Source organism: Bubalus kerabau, chromosome 19, assembly GCF_029407905.1.
Source record: "Bubalus kerabau isolate K-KA32 ecotype Philippines breed swamp buffalo chromosome 19, PCC_UOA_SB_1v2, whole genome shotgun sequence".
Classification (NCBI taxonomy): domain Eukaryota; kingdom Metazoa; phylum Chordata; class Mammalia; order Artiodactyla; family Bovidae; genus Bubalus; species Bubalus kerabau.
The window spans coordinates 36868661-36885846 of NC_073642.1; positions in this window are offsets into that span (position 1 = coordinate 36868661).

Genomic DNA, 17186 nt, shown 5'->3' on the forward strand with positions numbered 1-17186 from the left:
TTCTTCCCACTTCCTTTGACAGTTCCTCATAAGACATCTCCTTAAATCCCCTAAGTATTCTTGTCCTTCACCCCAGATACTAAAGTATATCAATATGTCTCAAGGTGCAAGATGCAGAAATGAACACATCAAGAGAATGTGATTGCCAGTTAACACAAGAGCTGGACTTGGACGGTGGGAATCTTGTCCTTCCCCACTCCCTTGTCTTTCCCCACCCCTTTGTCCTTCCCCATCCCCTTGTCTGACCACTGTTCCCATAGTCAGAGCTGTTTCAAGAATGCAGCCTTGAGAGAGTAGTGTGTTTTGAGACCATCCAGTGACTGAACCCATTTAAGACCTCTCTGGAAGCAGAAGTGTTAGTTACTTCAGTCGTGTCCAACTCTTTGTGACCCTATGGGCTGTAGCCTGCCAGGCTCCTCTGTCCATGGAATTCTCCAGGCAAGAATGCTGCAGTGGGTTGCCATGTCCTCCTCCAGGGAACCTTCCCCACCCAGGGATTGAACCCACGTCTCTTATGTCTCCTGCTTTGGCAGGTGGGTTCTTTACCACTAGCACCACCTGGGAAGAGGCCTGGGAAGTCCTCTTTATAAACGTCTAAAATACTATTCCTCTTGTGCCCACCTAAGACAAGCCTTGTATGTAAATTCCTTTTTTTATTGAAACTGCCCTCTGCCAATCTGGAGTGGTCTGCCTCTTTCTTGTGACTTCCTGCTATCTGTCTATGTGGACCAGTTGTGGATTTCACCTGGAGAACTCTCAAGGTTATGAACAAACAGAGATACTTCAGGTGGGAGCTTATAAGCACATAATAGCACATAAACCGCATCATCTCCAATACTTGATCTATTAATATAATCTTATGACACATAAAGGCAGGGTAGGAAAGACCTAGTTAGTAAGTCACTTTAGTTGTATCCAACTCTTCGTGACCCTATGGATTGTAGCCCATGGGATTCTCCAGGCAAGAATATTGGAGTAGATTGTCATGCCCTTCCCCTGGGGATCTTCCTGACCCAGGGATCAAACCCACAACTCTTACATCTCCTGCAATGGTAGGGAAGTTCTTTACCCCTAGCACCCTCTGGAAAGCCTATATATAAATGAAAGTGTCTGAAATTCTTGACTGACTTCAAGCTTCAGTTCAGTTCAGTTGCTCAGTCGTATCCGACTCTTTGTGACCCCATGAATCGCAGCACGCCAGGCCTCCCTGTCCATCACCAACTCCCAGAGTTCACTCAAACTCACGTCCATTGAGTCGGTGATGCCATCCAGCCATCTCATCCTCTGTCGTCCCCTTCTCCTCCAGCCCCCAATCCCTCCCAGCATCAGAGTCTTTTCCAATGAGTCAACTCTTTGCATGAGGTGGCCAAAGTACTGGAGTTTCAGCTTTAGCATCATTCCTTCCAAAGAACTCCCAGGGCTGATCTCCTTTAGAATGGACTGATTGGATCTCCTTGCAGTCCAAGGGACTCCCAAGAGTCTTCTCCAACACCACAGTTCAAAAGCATCAATTCTTCAGCGCTCAGCTTTCTTCACCATCCAACTCTCACATCCATACATGACCACAGGAAAAACCATAGCCTTGACTAGATGGACCTTTGTTGGCAAAGTAATGTCTCTGCTTTTCAATATGCTATCTAGGTTGGTCATAACTTTCCTTCCAAGGAGTAAGTGTCTTCTAATTGCATGGCTGCAGTCACCATCTGCAGTGATTTTGGAGCCCAGAAAAATAAAGTCTGACACTGTTTCCACTGTTTCCCCATCTATTTGCCATGAAGTGATGGGACTGTATGCCATGATCTTAGTTTTCTGAATGTTGAGCTTTAAGCCAACTTTTTCAGTCTCCACTTTCACTTTCATCAAGAGGCTTTTTAGTTCCTCTTCACTTTCTGCCATAAGGGTGGTGTCATCTGCATATCTGAGGTTATTGATATTTTTCCCCCAAATCTTGATTCCAGCTTGTGCTTCTTCCAGCCCAGTGTTTCTCATGATGTACTCTGCATAGAAGTTAAATAAGCAGGATGACAATATATAACCTTGACGTACTCCTTTTCCTGATTTGGAACCAGTCAGTTGTTCCATGTACAGTTCTAACTGTTGCTTCCTGACCTGCATACAGATTTCTCAAGAGGCAGGTCAAGTGGTCTGGTATTCCTATCTCTTGAAGAATTTTCCACAGTTTATTGTGATCCACACAGTCAAAGGCTTTGGCATAGTCAATAAAGCAGAAATAGATGTTTTTCTGGAATTCTCTTGCTTTTTCCATGATCCAGCAGATGTTGGCAATATGATCTCTGGTTCCTCTGCCTTTTCTAAAACCAGCTTGAACATCAGGAAGTTCACGGTTCACATATTGCTGAAGCCTGGCTTGGAGAGTTCTGAGCATTACTTTACTAGCGTGTGAGATGAGTGCAATTGTGCAGTAGTTTGAGCATTCTTTGGCATTGCCTTTCTTTGGGATTGGAATGAAAACTGACCTTTTCCAGTCCTGTGGCCACTGCTGAGTTTTCCCTATTTGCTGGCATATTGAGTGCAGCACTTTCACAGCATCATCTTTCAGGATTTGGAATAGCTCCACTGGAATTCTATCACCTCCACTAGCTTTGTTCGTAGTGGTGCTTTCTAAGGCCCACTTGACTTCACATTCCAGGATGTCTGGATCTAAGTCAGTGATAACACCATTATGATTATCTGGGTCATGAAGATCTTTTTTGTACAGTTCACTGTGTGTTCTTGCCACCTCTTCTTAATATCTTCTGCTTCTGTTAGATCCATACCATTTCTGTCCTTTATCGAGCCCATCTTTGCATGAAATATTCCCTTGGTATCTCTAATTTTCTTGAAGAGATCTCTAGTCTTTCCCATTCTGTTGTTTTCCTCTATTTCTTTGCATTGATCACTGAAGAAGGCTTTCTTATCTCTTCTTGCTATTCTTTGGAACTCTGCATTCAGATGCTTATATCTTCCCTTTGCTCCTTTGCTTTTCACTTCTCTTCTTTTCACAGATATTTGTAAGGCCTCCCCAGACAGCCATTTTGCTTTTTTGATTTCTTTTCCATGGGGATGGTTTTGATCCCTGTCTCCTGTACAATGTCACGAACCTCAGTCCATAGTTCATCAGGCACTCTCTCTATCAGATCTAGTCCCTTAAATCTATTTCTCACTTCCACTGTATAATCATAAGGGATTTGATTTAGGTCATACCTGAATGGTCTAGTGGTTTTCCCTACTTTCTTCAATTTAAGTCTGAATTTGGCAATAAGGAATTCATGGTCTGAGCTACAGTCAGCTCCTGGTCTTGTTTTTGCTGACTGTATAGCGCTTCTCCATCTTTGGCTGCAAAGAATATGATCAATCTGATTTCGGTGTTGACCATCTGGTGATGTCCATGTGTAGAGTCTTCTCTTGTGTTGTTGGAAGAGGGTGTTTGCTATGACCAGTGCGTTCTCTTGGCAAAATTCTATTAGCCTTTGCCCTGCTTCATTTCGTATTCCAAGGCCAAATTTGCCTGTTACTCCAGGTGTTTCTTGACTTCCTACTTTTGCATTCCAGTCCCCTATAATGAAAAAGGACATCTTTTTGGGGTGTTGGTTCTAAAAGGTCTTGTAGGTCTTCATAGAACCATTCAGCATCTTCAGTATTACTGTTTGGGGCATAGACTTGGATTACTGTGATATTGAATGGTTTGCCTTGGAAACGAACAGAGATCATTCTGTTGTTTTTGAGATTGCATCCAAGTACTGCATTTCAGACTCTTTTGTTGACCATGATGGCTACTCCATTTCTTCTAAGGGACTCCTGCCTGCAGTAGTAGATATAATGGTCATCTGAGTTAAATTCACCTTCAAGCTTACTATGAGCCAATTCTGCTGCTGCTGCTGCTAAGTCGCTTCAGTCGTGTCCGACTCTGTGCGACCCCATAGACGGCAGCCCATGAGGCTCCCCCATCCCTGGGATTCTCCAGGCAAGAACACTGGAGTGGGTTGCCATTTCCTTCTCCAATGCATGAAAGTGAAAAGTGAAAGTGAAGTTGCTGAGTCTTGTCTGACTCTTAGCGACCCCATGGACTGCAGCCCACCAGGCTCTTCTGTCCATGGGATTTTCCAGGCAAGAGTGCTGGAGTGGGGTGCCATTGCCTTCTCCAATGAGCCAATTCTATGATAAAGCTAATCAAACATTTAAGCAAATTTAATGGCTTTAAAAGAGGTATGATATCTAGGCCTTCAGTTCAGTTCAGTTGCTCAGTGATGTCCGACTCTTTGCGACCCCATGGACTGCAGCACACCAGGCCTCCCTGTCCATCACCAACTCCCAGAGTCCACCCAAACTCATGTGCATTGAGTATGTGATGCCATCCAACCATCTCATCCTCTGTTGTCCCCTTCTCTGCCCACCTTCAATCTTTCCCAGCATCAGGGTCTTCTCAAATGAGTCAGCTCTTTACATCAGGTGGCCAGTGTTGGAGTTTCAGCTTCAACATTAGACCTCCCAATGAATACTCAGTACTGATCTCATTTAGGATGGGCTGGTTGGGTCTCCTTGCAGCCCAAGGGACTCTCAAGAATCTTCTCCAACACCATAGTTCAAAAGCATCAATTCTTTGGTATTCAGCTTTCTTTATAGTCCAACTCTCACATCCATACATGACTACTGGAAAAACCATAGCCTTGACTAGACGGACCTTTGTCTAGGCCTTAGAAATCAATATTCTTATTACACACTTCATTGATTACACCATATCTGGAATACTGTTTCCATTCTTAGAAAATATTTACTGTTGGGATCTTGACAAACCAGCATGTATTCAGAAAACAGTATCCAGGAAGTTAGGGCAGTCTCATAACCATGTGATCTAAAGACCTGCTGATGTAACGTGGCATCTCAGGTTAGGAGAAAACGAACTAACCAGGGATGGCTGCTGTCAAAACTCTGAAGTGTAACACCTGGAAGAGAGCCATTCACTGTGATTGTTCCATGGAGCAGACTAGACAAATGGATGAAAGCTACAGGGAGGCAGGATGTGGAATACTATCTACTTTGGCATGTGGTATATTCACAATCACTATAGCTATTCTGTCAGAGGTGGATTTCTGTTCAGCAAGAATAATGTGTTACAGATTCAGACATTAGGTGACAGTTTGAGTAAATCTCTAATTTCCCTTCAAAAGTTAAGCTACTGTGATTTCTAACACCAAAATTTCCCACCAGTTCAAGAAAAAAAAAATGGGCATATTGATAGTGAGATAATATAGAGGCAGAAAAAGAGAGCTGTAAGTGCATCATGCAACACTCTTGTGAGACAGAGAAGAAGGACTTGCCTATAGCATTAGTGAGTCATTTCCCTGATGGCTCAGATGGTAAAGAATCTGCCTGTAATTCAGGAGACCTGGGGTTCAGTCCCTGGGTTGGGAAGATCCCTTGTAGAAGGGAATGGCTACCCACTCCATTATTCTTGCCTGGAGAATTCCATGGACAGAGGACCCTGGCGGGCTATAGTCCATGGGGTTGCAAAGAGTTGGACATGGCTGAACAACACTTTCACTACTTTTACCCTTGGTCCACTGTGATGCTTACCTCTGGCAGGTCATTTCCTACCTACCTGAGACCACTCTGCCCTGTACCTCCTGGTGTCTGCTTCTCCCAGAAGCTTCAACTGCAAGAAGCAACAGGGAAGGGGGGGAGGGTTTAGTTCTCTCCATTAATTATCTTACACTCTAACCTCTGAAGGCTCTTTTGAAAGTGTTTTTTCTACATTAAAGTATAATTTTTGATGAAATATTAGATGTCATTTAAATAACTAAGAAAAATTATGTATGTTAATATACATCCATACATGCATTTAATCAAGCATATACCAACATTTATTTCAAGTGTCACTCTTAACTCATTTCTCAAAGCAGGCAAAAGGTAAGACTTTTCATTTATCTGCTCTTATTTAGTAAGTTAGGAATTAAACTAGTAAAAATGTAAGTTGCTGCTTCTGCTAAGTCACTTCAGTCGTGTCCGACTCTGCGTGACCCCATAGACAGCCTCCTACCAGGCTCCTCTGTCCCTGGGATTCTCCAGGCAAGAACACTGGAGTGGGTTGCCATTTCCTTCTCCAATGCATGAAAGTGAAAAGTGAAAGTGAAGTCGCTCAGTCGTGCCAGACTCTTCACAACCTCATGGACTGCAGCCCACCAGGCTCCTCCATCCACGGGATTTTCCAGGCAAGAGTACTGGAGTGGGTTGCCATTGCCTTCTCCGAAATGTAAGTTAGGTGTAATGAAAATGCAAGATTCTAAGTAGACGATAAATTGGTAGGCCAGTGAAGAATAAAAGTTCTGAGAGACACTTGTGTACCTAACTGTCACTATGATTGGTAATAATTTAAAAATATTAGGTATTATAAAGGTATTACAATTAGTATTTGATGTTCCTATTCTTTTTTAAAAATTTACAGTTTGCTTGGTGAAAAGCAAGAACTATAGGTGTTTCTTTCTCCTTTCCAGAAAAGGAAAAAAGAAAAAAAAAAGTAGTTGGTAGATTTAACATTAGATAATAATTTAAGAGTTTCCATAAAGTGAGAAAGGCTGAAGTCATTATTGGAAGTGGCCTTCCTCTCTCTTACCATTTTAACTGTGTCTTGGTGTGTAATTACTAATAACAAGGAGACTATACATATTTTACATACAGAGAAGTGCTTATGGGTGCAGGCCTTTGGTACTTGACCATCAATTTCCCAAAAGTAGTGTTGGTGAGAAATGGAGAGTTAAGATTGTTGAACACAAAACTCAGGTATAATTTTCATGCTCTGGCAGCTCTGCTTCTCTTATTTAGGCAACAACAAAGAAAAATGCCATTACTCTGCTACGTGCCTCTCGAGTAACAGGTGCTGTCTCTCTAGATGAACAATAATGATGCCCCAAGAATTAAATAATGACAACACTGCTGCTGCTGCTAAGTCGCCTCAGTCGTGTCGGACTCTGTGCGACCCCACAGACGGCAGCCCACCAGGCTCCCCCGTCCCTGGGATTCTCCAGGCAAGAACACTGGAGTGGGTTGCCATTTCCTTCTCCAATGCATGAAAGTGAAAAGTGAAAGTGAAGTCGCTCAGTCGTGCCTGACTCTTCGCGACCCCATGGACTGCAGCCCACCAGGCTCCTCAGCCCGTGGGATTTTCCAGGCAAGAGTACTGGAGTGGGGTGCCATTGCCTTCTCTGAATGACAACACTATGTGATAGCAAATAAGAAATGGAATGGAATGGGATAGCTATGAGTTAGCTATTACAAAACTTATGTGCTAATATTTGGTTTCTAAGATTATGCATCAATAGCTCACTCTCAGTTGAATTACTAAATGTGAATAAATTCTATTGGAATGTTAACTCACCAAACTAATTGTATGCAATGACGAGGATTGCATGTTTTTGATATATTTGATAAAAACAGTGGAGCTAACTGATCATGTGGTTCCAATGAGCAGACATATTTCCAGAACAAACACGGCAAAGAGAAATAAGTATGTCTGTCTGATTAAGGACCTGTAACAAATTTGAAGATTGAGATGCATCAGAGTGAAACTCATCATTTCAGTGACAGGTATGGCTCTGCATGCACTAGTTAAACAGCTTAAATTACTGAGAATTGTTATGCACAGACTGCTTTTGTTAGTTCAGAATAGGATCATCTTAGATATCCATGGCTAAAACTTAGAGATTGTTTTTTTAATACCAGTGATAGATAACTTTAAATATTTATAAGTGAATACAATTCTTTTTATGAACAATAAGAAAACAGGAAAGAGAAAGGGTTATCTGCTAACATTCTGCTCAAAATTAGTAATGTAAAAGCCTGCAGCCTTATTTGCTACATAGGGTGACGAATAAGATAAGGTTTAGAGCTAAATTATGTTGTAAGTACACTACATAACAGCATAGACTGTCCAGAGCATCAGTCTCCTCTACTGTACATTCCATTTTACCTGTTTTTTTTTTTTTTTCCCCTTGTCTTCTCCAAGTCCTGAATGCTTCTGATGTGTGGCAGAATCCGTTTGTAATGTATTTCAAAGCCAGAAGCACCTATCTGCTCACTGAAGCACGTTAGTGTCCTCAGACTCCTTTATTACCTTTCAGTTCCCTTCTGAAACCATTACCAAATATCCCTTCTAGCTCTGGACTTTTCAGCTCCACTCTCGCTTCTGCTAATTTCATCCCAAGACAAAGACAGACCATGATCTAATGGTTAGAGCACGAAGTGTGGCAGGGTCTCATTTGGTGTCTCTGGTTCCCACAAAGGGACTGATTCACCGCATGGCCCTGGGTGAGTTACTTAGCCTCCATTGCCCCTCATGAACCTGAGTCTTAATAACACCTACCTCACCCGGGGTTACGAGAATTCATTAATAAGCTATCATTATCGGTCTTCATTATGCACCTGTGTGCAACCCCAAACAATCCCTCTTGTTCTAATTGAGCAGTATAGTGTGTTTTTTCCGGTGGTTTTGTTTTTTTTATGTGTGGGGAGGAACCATTGCACACTCCCTCTACTCCTGCTCGAGAAGGCCATTAGGACCAGACCACATACTTTATCTGGGTAATTCAGCCTCGTGGAATTTTTCAAGTCATACAGCAACCTAGATGTTGACACTGAGAAATTAAAATGATGATTATTAGGCTGGGTTCCCATCCATTGCAAAGTGACAGGCTCATTTTTCTCTCTTCACAACTGCCAGCTAGCTGGCCCCTTTGCTTCTCAAAGCAGCAAAGTTTTAAAGAAGCGAGGAACATTACCAGAGCCACAGTGCAATAACTCTAATAAACTGCACCTGTGGATGACTTGCTGGTTTATTTATATACTGTATCACAGGTCATTAACAGAAAATAACCCACTGAGATACAACATTCTTGTTTACAGTGAGGTTCTGGTGGTGACAGCAGGAATATAAAACACAAAATCAACAGGGAACACTGAACTAATAAAAAGACAAGGGTCTATAAAGCATAGGAAAAAAAACAAAGCCAACTGTGCAGGCAAAAATAAAATAAAATAAACTTCTATCATAAAACAATCAAAAGCTATGGTATATTTATAGAGACTGGGGAACCCAAAGACCTACTGAGCTGGAATATTTATGGGTGTCAGATTCAAAGTCAGGAAATCTGTGTGCTATTGGGAATGAAAGCTTGATCCGTTGGATGTATCCTTAGAAAAACAGACTTGTTTCTCCTGCTTTCAGTTGTCTTTTATCAAACTTTCCAGCCAATAGGCTTTCAGCCGTCTTAGTAATGAGGCTCTGCAATTAACCTTTCAAAAAAGTTAATGTATGTTGACTTGAGAAAATGCTTGCCAAGAAATTCTTATTCTAAAAAGTAAAATTTTGACCACACTTTCACTATCATGCCACTTCTCAACCTTTATTGGTAAGAGTGATGGAACCTTTCTTTACAAGCAGTTGATCACTGGTAGGTAGTATAACCTTAAGTTTTATTGAGACCGTTTGCCTTGATAAAACTTCCCTAGTCCTGAATCACAGTATTTGATATTTTATACTTTGATTTTATATTTAAGGTTGTATCCCTCTACCATTCATCTCTTTAATGCTAATACTTTTTAAGATGAATGATGCAAAATTTACAACAAATGTTATTATAAAAAGCATTCAGGTAATTCTGGAAGAAAAGGAGAAGAATAAAGAAAGGAAGGGATTAGAGAAGGATGGAGAGAAGGGAGGGAGGAAGGAAGGAAAAAAGAGGGAGAGAGAGGAGAAGGAAGGGACGGAGGCAGGCAGGTGAGTTGGACTCTTAAAAGCACATGTTTCGTTATCAGTCACTCCTGAGACTACTTTAACTATAGTCCTTTTGATGTGGATACAGTGATAGTGATATAAACAGCACTTAATTTAATCAAATCATCTAGAAAGTTGCTGCACAATAATTCTCAACCATCCCATATCACAGTCTTTTTGCTTCCAGGCTTCTGTGTTTTTGCCTCTTCAACACAAGCCATCTAGTTTTGTAACAAATATTTATTTCTGCTGCATGCAAAACAAGTGAAAAGAATAAGATGCATCTCATCTTCTATGAACTTATCTATTAAGAAGCTAAAATCCTTGAAGGCGGTGACTGTTTTGCTCACCAATGTATCCCCAGCACTTAGAATAACTCCAGGCAGGGGTTCCCAAACTCCGGGATCTAATGCCTGATGATCCGAGTGGAGCTGATATAATAATAATAGAAATAAAGTGCACAATAAATGAAATACACTTGAATCATCCACAAACCATCCTCCCCCTACCCCCAGTCCATGGAAAAATTGTCTTCCATGAAACCGGTCCCAGGTGCCAAAAAGGTGGAGAGCACTGTGATAAGTGGTCAAAAAATATGTGTTAAATGAAGGAATGAGTGAATGAATGAATGAAACAGAGATGAGAAATGACTTTAGGGCTATAGAAATAATGTCTGTATATAAAGAATCTATTTCAGTGTCTGTCAAATGGAGTTGCTCAATTAAATAGTAGTTGTTCACCTTGCAAAGTGGAAACTAATATTATTCGGAAAATTCTCTGTGATGGAAGTAGCAAATTTGCTGAGTCAACAAGTCTGGTTTAGGATGGATAAAGATTACCAAAGGAAAGCAATCTAAGTAGAGAAAAATCATATTACCTGGGGAGCCAAGAGGTCAAAAATGCATAGTGCATATTCTGTGCAGGTAAGTGTTGCTAACATCTCTAAAATGATCACTGGTCACACCATCTCCAATACTGGAAGCTTTTATGAAATGCTATTTGTAAGATGTTATGGAATCTTTAGCTAATAAAAACCATGGATACTGAAAATAGGCCAATCCTTATAAATGGATTAATTATTTTCCTGGTTGCTCAGATGGTGAAGAATCTGCCTGCAATGCAGGAAACCTGGGATCGATCCCTGGGTCAGGAAGATCCCCCTGGAAGAGGAAATGGCAACCCACTCCACTATTCTTACCTGGAAAACCCTGTGGACAGAGGAGCCTGGCAGGCTACAGTCCGTGGGGTCGGACACGATTGAGTAACTAACACTTTGGAAACAATTTAAGCAAGATTAGCCACAGCTTTGAAATATCAGAAGGGGCAGTTCATGCTGACTTTTGGCAATCTTCACAGTTTTGAGAATAATCAACCAAGATTGTCAATTTATTATTTTTTTTAAAGAGCCAGAAAACCAACTTTAGTGCACCAGAGTACAGGCTCTGTGAGGTGGTTTCCCAGTAGGAGTCCCAATGGTTATCACAGGAACTGGAAAATTGCAAACACTCAACATATTTTAATAAATCAAAGAGTAGCCAGTTCAAGCTGTTTTCCTTTACACAGGCAGCAACTGAAGCCCAGAGAACTTACTAGACTAGCTCATAGTCACAGAGTTTGTTAGTGGCAATGTTAGGCCAACACTTCTGATTCTTGGCTCAGCGTTTGGTCTGCTTTCCTTTGTTTATTTTAGCTTATAGTGATTGCATTAAAGGAACTGGACCCACTAGCAGCTGCTCTCTAGACATTTTCCTGATTTGAATCTTTAGCCATGAGACATACATCTCTATTCTTGTTTCTAGTGAGAGATGAACTGACATCCTGCGCTTGTTTCTGAGGAGGAAATCATTTTGAGCTGAAACACAGCCAGATTGAGGAAGTCCTGCTGAGTCTGAAGGAAGTTCACTCATCCTTTGCAAATGCTCTGGAAGGAAGAAAAAATAATTCTTGTCTTTGCAGTTTTAGCTAGCAAATATTGGGCAACAATCCATTGGATTATTTCCTATGCACCTGTATGTAAATAATCCAAATGGAACTGATTAACATTTAAATTCTAAGTTACTGAAGTATCCAAGGGGAAATTGATTAGATTGACTTGATTTAGTGCCAATGTGGCAAATGCCTTAATGTTTTAAACAAATTGAGGCAGCAATCTGTAATGATTTTGAAACATTATACTTTAAAAATCTTCATTTGGAAATCTATAAGAAAGTAATGATCTCAGTTTGTTTTCCTTCTCCTTTGTATCAAATGAATTTTGTGTTTATTTTTACAAACATGGAGACACCAGCAATGGATCACTATTGTGTCCCTCTAGTGGATTACTTCTAACCCAAATGGCTTTTTTTGTTGTTTAAAGAAACCAGATGTCTTCGGGGGCTTAATGTGCTTGGAAAATATGTAAATGATGGCTTTCCCCTGTCAATCTGGGAGTGACAATTCAGTAAGCCCTTCATCCACATCATCTGTAGCATAATAGCATTTTAATTTAGAATGAACCTTTTTGCTTAGCTCATATGTATCTTGCGCATTTTAAGAGAAACTATTTACAGAGAAGTACAAAAGTCCCTAGAGATGCAACATCTCATTTTCAATTCTGTTGGCAGGAATACTAATTACATTATCACATATTCAGCAGCATTCAGCAAAGTTATTTATTCATTCATCCTTAAGACCTGGGATGCCTACCAGGTCAGTTTCAATAAGAAGTACCTTGAGAATCTCGGCTGATGGTACATACAGATAATTAGGTGTAGAGTTCTGAGAAAAATCTCACCCCCAAAAGCTCAGCCTGGAGATTTGCCTGCTTCTTATTTCTTTGAGTGAAAGAAAAAAATCCAGTTGCTAGAAATGAGGAAACATTTATCACTTAGCTCTCTCCTCTCTACTGTTCTGGTTTCTTAATTGAAGTTTGATTTTAGTTCTTAGAATAGCAAATGGAGTTGCTGACAGTTAATACTAAAGTCTGGGTGAATGGTCTTTTAAGAATATTGTCCTCAATATGGTAAAAATACTGAGAATTTGGAACAATTTTGCTCCTCAGATGATTTTTTAAGTATTTTTTTAATGCTACAAGCCTTTGAATAATCATTGCTTAACAATAATGATATACACTGTAGACCATCTTTTAGTGAGCTTGCTCTACTGAGATGTTAAAGGAATTAGAGAACTGTATAATAAATAGGCATATTTACATTCACATATTTACTAGTAGTACTAACTCTAAGGTCTAGAGAAAATGAATACCTGACAATGACTAGAGCTTGGAAGAAGACAGTCCCATAGCATACATACAATGTGATCCCAGAAGTTGCCCCATTTCATCAACTAATGATAGCTTTGTTATTAAGCCAGGTTTGCAGCAGTGAAAGTTGCCTTCTGGCCCACCCCACTCAAAAGGTGGAGAAAAAGTGAGGTTATCATACATGCACAAAGTAAATTCCTGGTGGTATCTTTAGAGTTTGCTTTTGTATCAGGTGTGGATTTTCTACCTTTTTGTCTCAAAGATTTGTAAATGACCTTGGATTCGATGTCACATCTGGGCTAGATTCCATCTCATCCTGTGTCCAAGCATCCCTTCCCTTTAATATAAGAGAGCCCCATCTTCCCTCCCTACCATAGGGCTTAACATAAATTCAGATGTAGGAGAGGAGTTTCATTCTCAAGGTGTTGCTTCATAGTCAATGTCAAAAGCAACTGAAAAAAAAAAAAGCAACCAGAAGCCCAGTTAGAAATCTGACTTTTTACATATCCTTAATGTCACTTTTCTCCAGAAATAGAGGGTAAAAATGGGTAGGCTGAACAAGTCCAGTGGGAAATATTTCTGAAACCTAAATGCTACAGAATATTGTAACATTACAAATCTATTCCTTAGAGATTTAAGATTCTTAACAAAGATTCCAGAATGCCAAAGATTTCTTGCTAGCAGGTGACAACAATGGGGAAAAAATGCTCACTTTCTGAATTATTTTTTTTTTTAAGTGAAAGAGGTTTTATTTAGAGAGATACACGTTCCACAGACAGAGCGTGGGCCATCTCAGAAGGCAAGAGCAACCCCAAAGCGTGGGGTCAGACTGGAAAGTAAGATCAGCCAATAACTTTTTTTATTAGAGATTATGGTGACTTAGGGGCTTCCCTGGTGGTTCAGATGGTAAAGAATCTGCCTGCAATGTGGGAGACCTGGCTTCCATCCCTGGGTCAGGATGATCCCCTGGAGAAGGGAACGGCTACCCACTCCAGTATTCTTGCCTGGAGAATTCCATGGACAGAGGAGCCTGGTGGGCTACAGTCCATGGGGTTGCAGAGAGTGGAACACTACTGAGCGACTTACACTTTCACTTTTCATGGTGGATTTAGGGGCCCAGTTGTCAGCCTCATAATTGCCATTCCCTTCTCCAGGGGATCTTCCCAACCCAGGGATCAAACCCAGGTCTTCTGCATTACAGGCAGATTCTTTACCAGGGAAACCCCAGTAAGGCCAAGGATAATTTGATTTGGGTGAAGAATATATTCAACTTATCCTCATAAATACTCTTAACTTTTACAATGGCTTTAGAAAAAGCTTCTTTGGGTTCATTTCTGTTTTGAATGTGATAACAGCTCACATACACTGGTTATGAGATGAGTAAGCTGTACTCTCTCAAGCTGCTGAAGACAGGAGGATATTTATGTAATTACACAGTCCAGATTCCATCAGGAAGCTCTTTTCTGGTCAACAGGGTGGAATATAATCTCTTCCCAATCCTGCAGTGAAGTCAAAAACATAGCGATGAGAACTGAAAGAGCATAAAACCCATGCTGGAGAGACAAAGGGGCATGGCCAAGCCAGCAGGCATGCCATTCCTGTTGTAGTAGGTAGGGATGGAGAAGATTTTAGAGTTCACTTAGGAAAAATCAAACTCTTTAGCAAAAGAATCAATTCTTGATATACGAAGTGAACTTTCAGTGACTACAAATGGATGTTGAAAATATGCAAATAGCAATAATGGTTCTACTAGACAAAATTGTTGTCCAAGCACAGATTGGGGTGGGGTAAGGAGCTGTGTGTAGATGGGCAAACAATGAGCAGAACTTAGATACTGAAAAAACAGGGGGCGTCCAAACTGACCTCACATTGAGATCCTTCTCTTGGACAAAAACTACCTAAGGGTTTTCTCTAATTTTTTTGGTGTGAAATGATATAAAAATAAGTATACCTTTTTCTAATCTGTTGTGATTGTGCTTGAGTTCACAATAAAAAGTTTATTGTGCTCTTTCTATGGTATGGATTAGACTATTCCAGTAAATCATTTCCCTATCTGCATGAAATCCTAAAGCTATCTGGACTAACAAGGACCCCTAATTATTGTGGTGAAGGTTCTGAAGCTAGAATTATACAAACGTGGAAACAGTTCACCTTTCAGAGGGCCCTACGTTGCATGGGCATACTTACTTTATGATACCAGCCAAAGAGACTCACAAGAGCTACACAAGACGGACTCTGGCTCATGATTCTCCTTACAGGAATAATGGCTTTTCCAATAATAATACTTTTCAGTATACGCTCATCTTTTGAATTACTTACTTTTTGATGTATTTTCTAAGTTCCTTTGAGACAGAACTATTAAGACACAATTATGTACATTTATGTGTGCCAATGTGTACGTGTTTGAGAGATAGACCTTGTTGTTAATAATATCAAACAAACGAGCTCTGTATATATTAGTCTAGAAGAAGTAGAAATCAGAAAACGGTACTCACATCTTGGATTTCTTTTTTACTATTTTGCTTTGGTTGTATGTAAATATAAAGATGGGCTATATCTAATGTGACTAGTTTTTCAATGGCATTGACTTGTGACTACTCTAAAAACCAGTTTCTGAACATCATAGTTAAGCATGTGGAGTGGAACATCATCAGAATGTTCCAAAATTCAGGTTCCAAAATCAAAATTACCTTTGAAATTCTTTTCAGTCACCCACAGAATGTTAGTATCATTCCCTCTGCTAGTAAGTCCAACACAACCATTTCCTTTCCATTTTAACAGTAAGTCTGTGTTTCTTTGGGTGGGCATCATATGAAATAATTTACATGCATTTTTAAGGACCATACTGAATAGGAATATGTATCTTTAATCATAAGAAGCATGCTCATAAAAGTGAGATGCTTGCCTTTGGAGATGTCTGTGGGGACTATAGGCTCATGAAACACTTGCCTGAAGGTATTTCTACATCAAGAAGAATGCCAGGTGAAATGTTAGGGAGTTATAAACCTGTGTGTGTGCGCATGTTGTCTTTAGCTGAACATATACAGTAAGTACACAGTGCAAATGCAACCCCACCCTAATGGATTCAGTTTGGTCACTTCAGTGGTTAGAGTCTGGCACAGACTGTTTTCCAATCTGATATTTGTTCCTGAACCACAGAGACACTGCCTAATGTTTATTCAAACTTATCAAGCCCAAGAATATTCTTTAACCTTCTTCTTATGGTAGCCCCCACTGTTCCGCCTGCTGAGACTCACACAAACCTCAGTGCGTCTTAGGATGCTTTTGTTGCTGCTGCACTCAGATGCTTCCTCAGGGACCCTAGGAATAGCAACAACCCTGGAAATTCCATCAGCGTTATAGCTATCTGCCTGAGCTTTGGTTAATCTTCTAGAACTTGGAGAAGAGGTAGAGGGAATGGGTGGTAACACACCTGAAATTTTAATTTGGAAGAGATCAGAACATTCTTTCTCTGTCTTACCATAAAGCTCCCACAATGCTGAATGCTTTCAGAGATCTCCAGTCCTGTTCAAAATAAGATCATGCCATAGCACCTTTTTCATGGAATACTTTCTCACTGTTTCAGAGGTTCAAACTTAAAAAAAAAAAAAATGCCACCAGGGTTGAGTCACTTGAGTTATCTGAAAACAATTACAGGAGTTTTATCTAACAATTTTTTAAAGTGTCCATTAAATCTTATCATTAGTGGCCTTGATGCTAATGTAGTCTAAGCTAGACCTTCTAAATAGGAAAAGGTTCATTTTCTAAATACGCCTTTGTGGGGAAACTGTCCCTTCATAACTGGTGACTGTTAGAATTCAGTGAACTACAGCTTGGTGTAATCTGACAGTGTATACTGCAGGGCTTCTGACAGTTGTGGTAAGAGATGCCACTCATTTATATTAAAACTAAAAGGGTAATTTTTTAAATTTTTACTTCTGAGTGATTGCAAAACTAAGAACCACAAGTCAGTTTTGCGTTTGACTTGAACAATGATTATATAAACAACAGTCTGTAAGACTCAATAACCTTTAGAAGTTAATAGACATTAAATGAGGTGCCAATAAGGAATGAAGACTGTGTAGACATTTTTAGTAGGAATGGTGCAAGAAATAAACATGAAAAGGACAAGTTAATCTTTAGGAAGTATTATTCCTAAAAAAGGAGTACAAAAAAGAA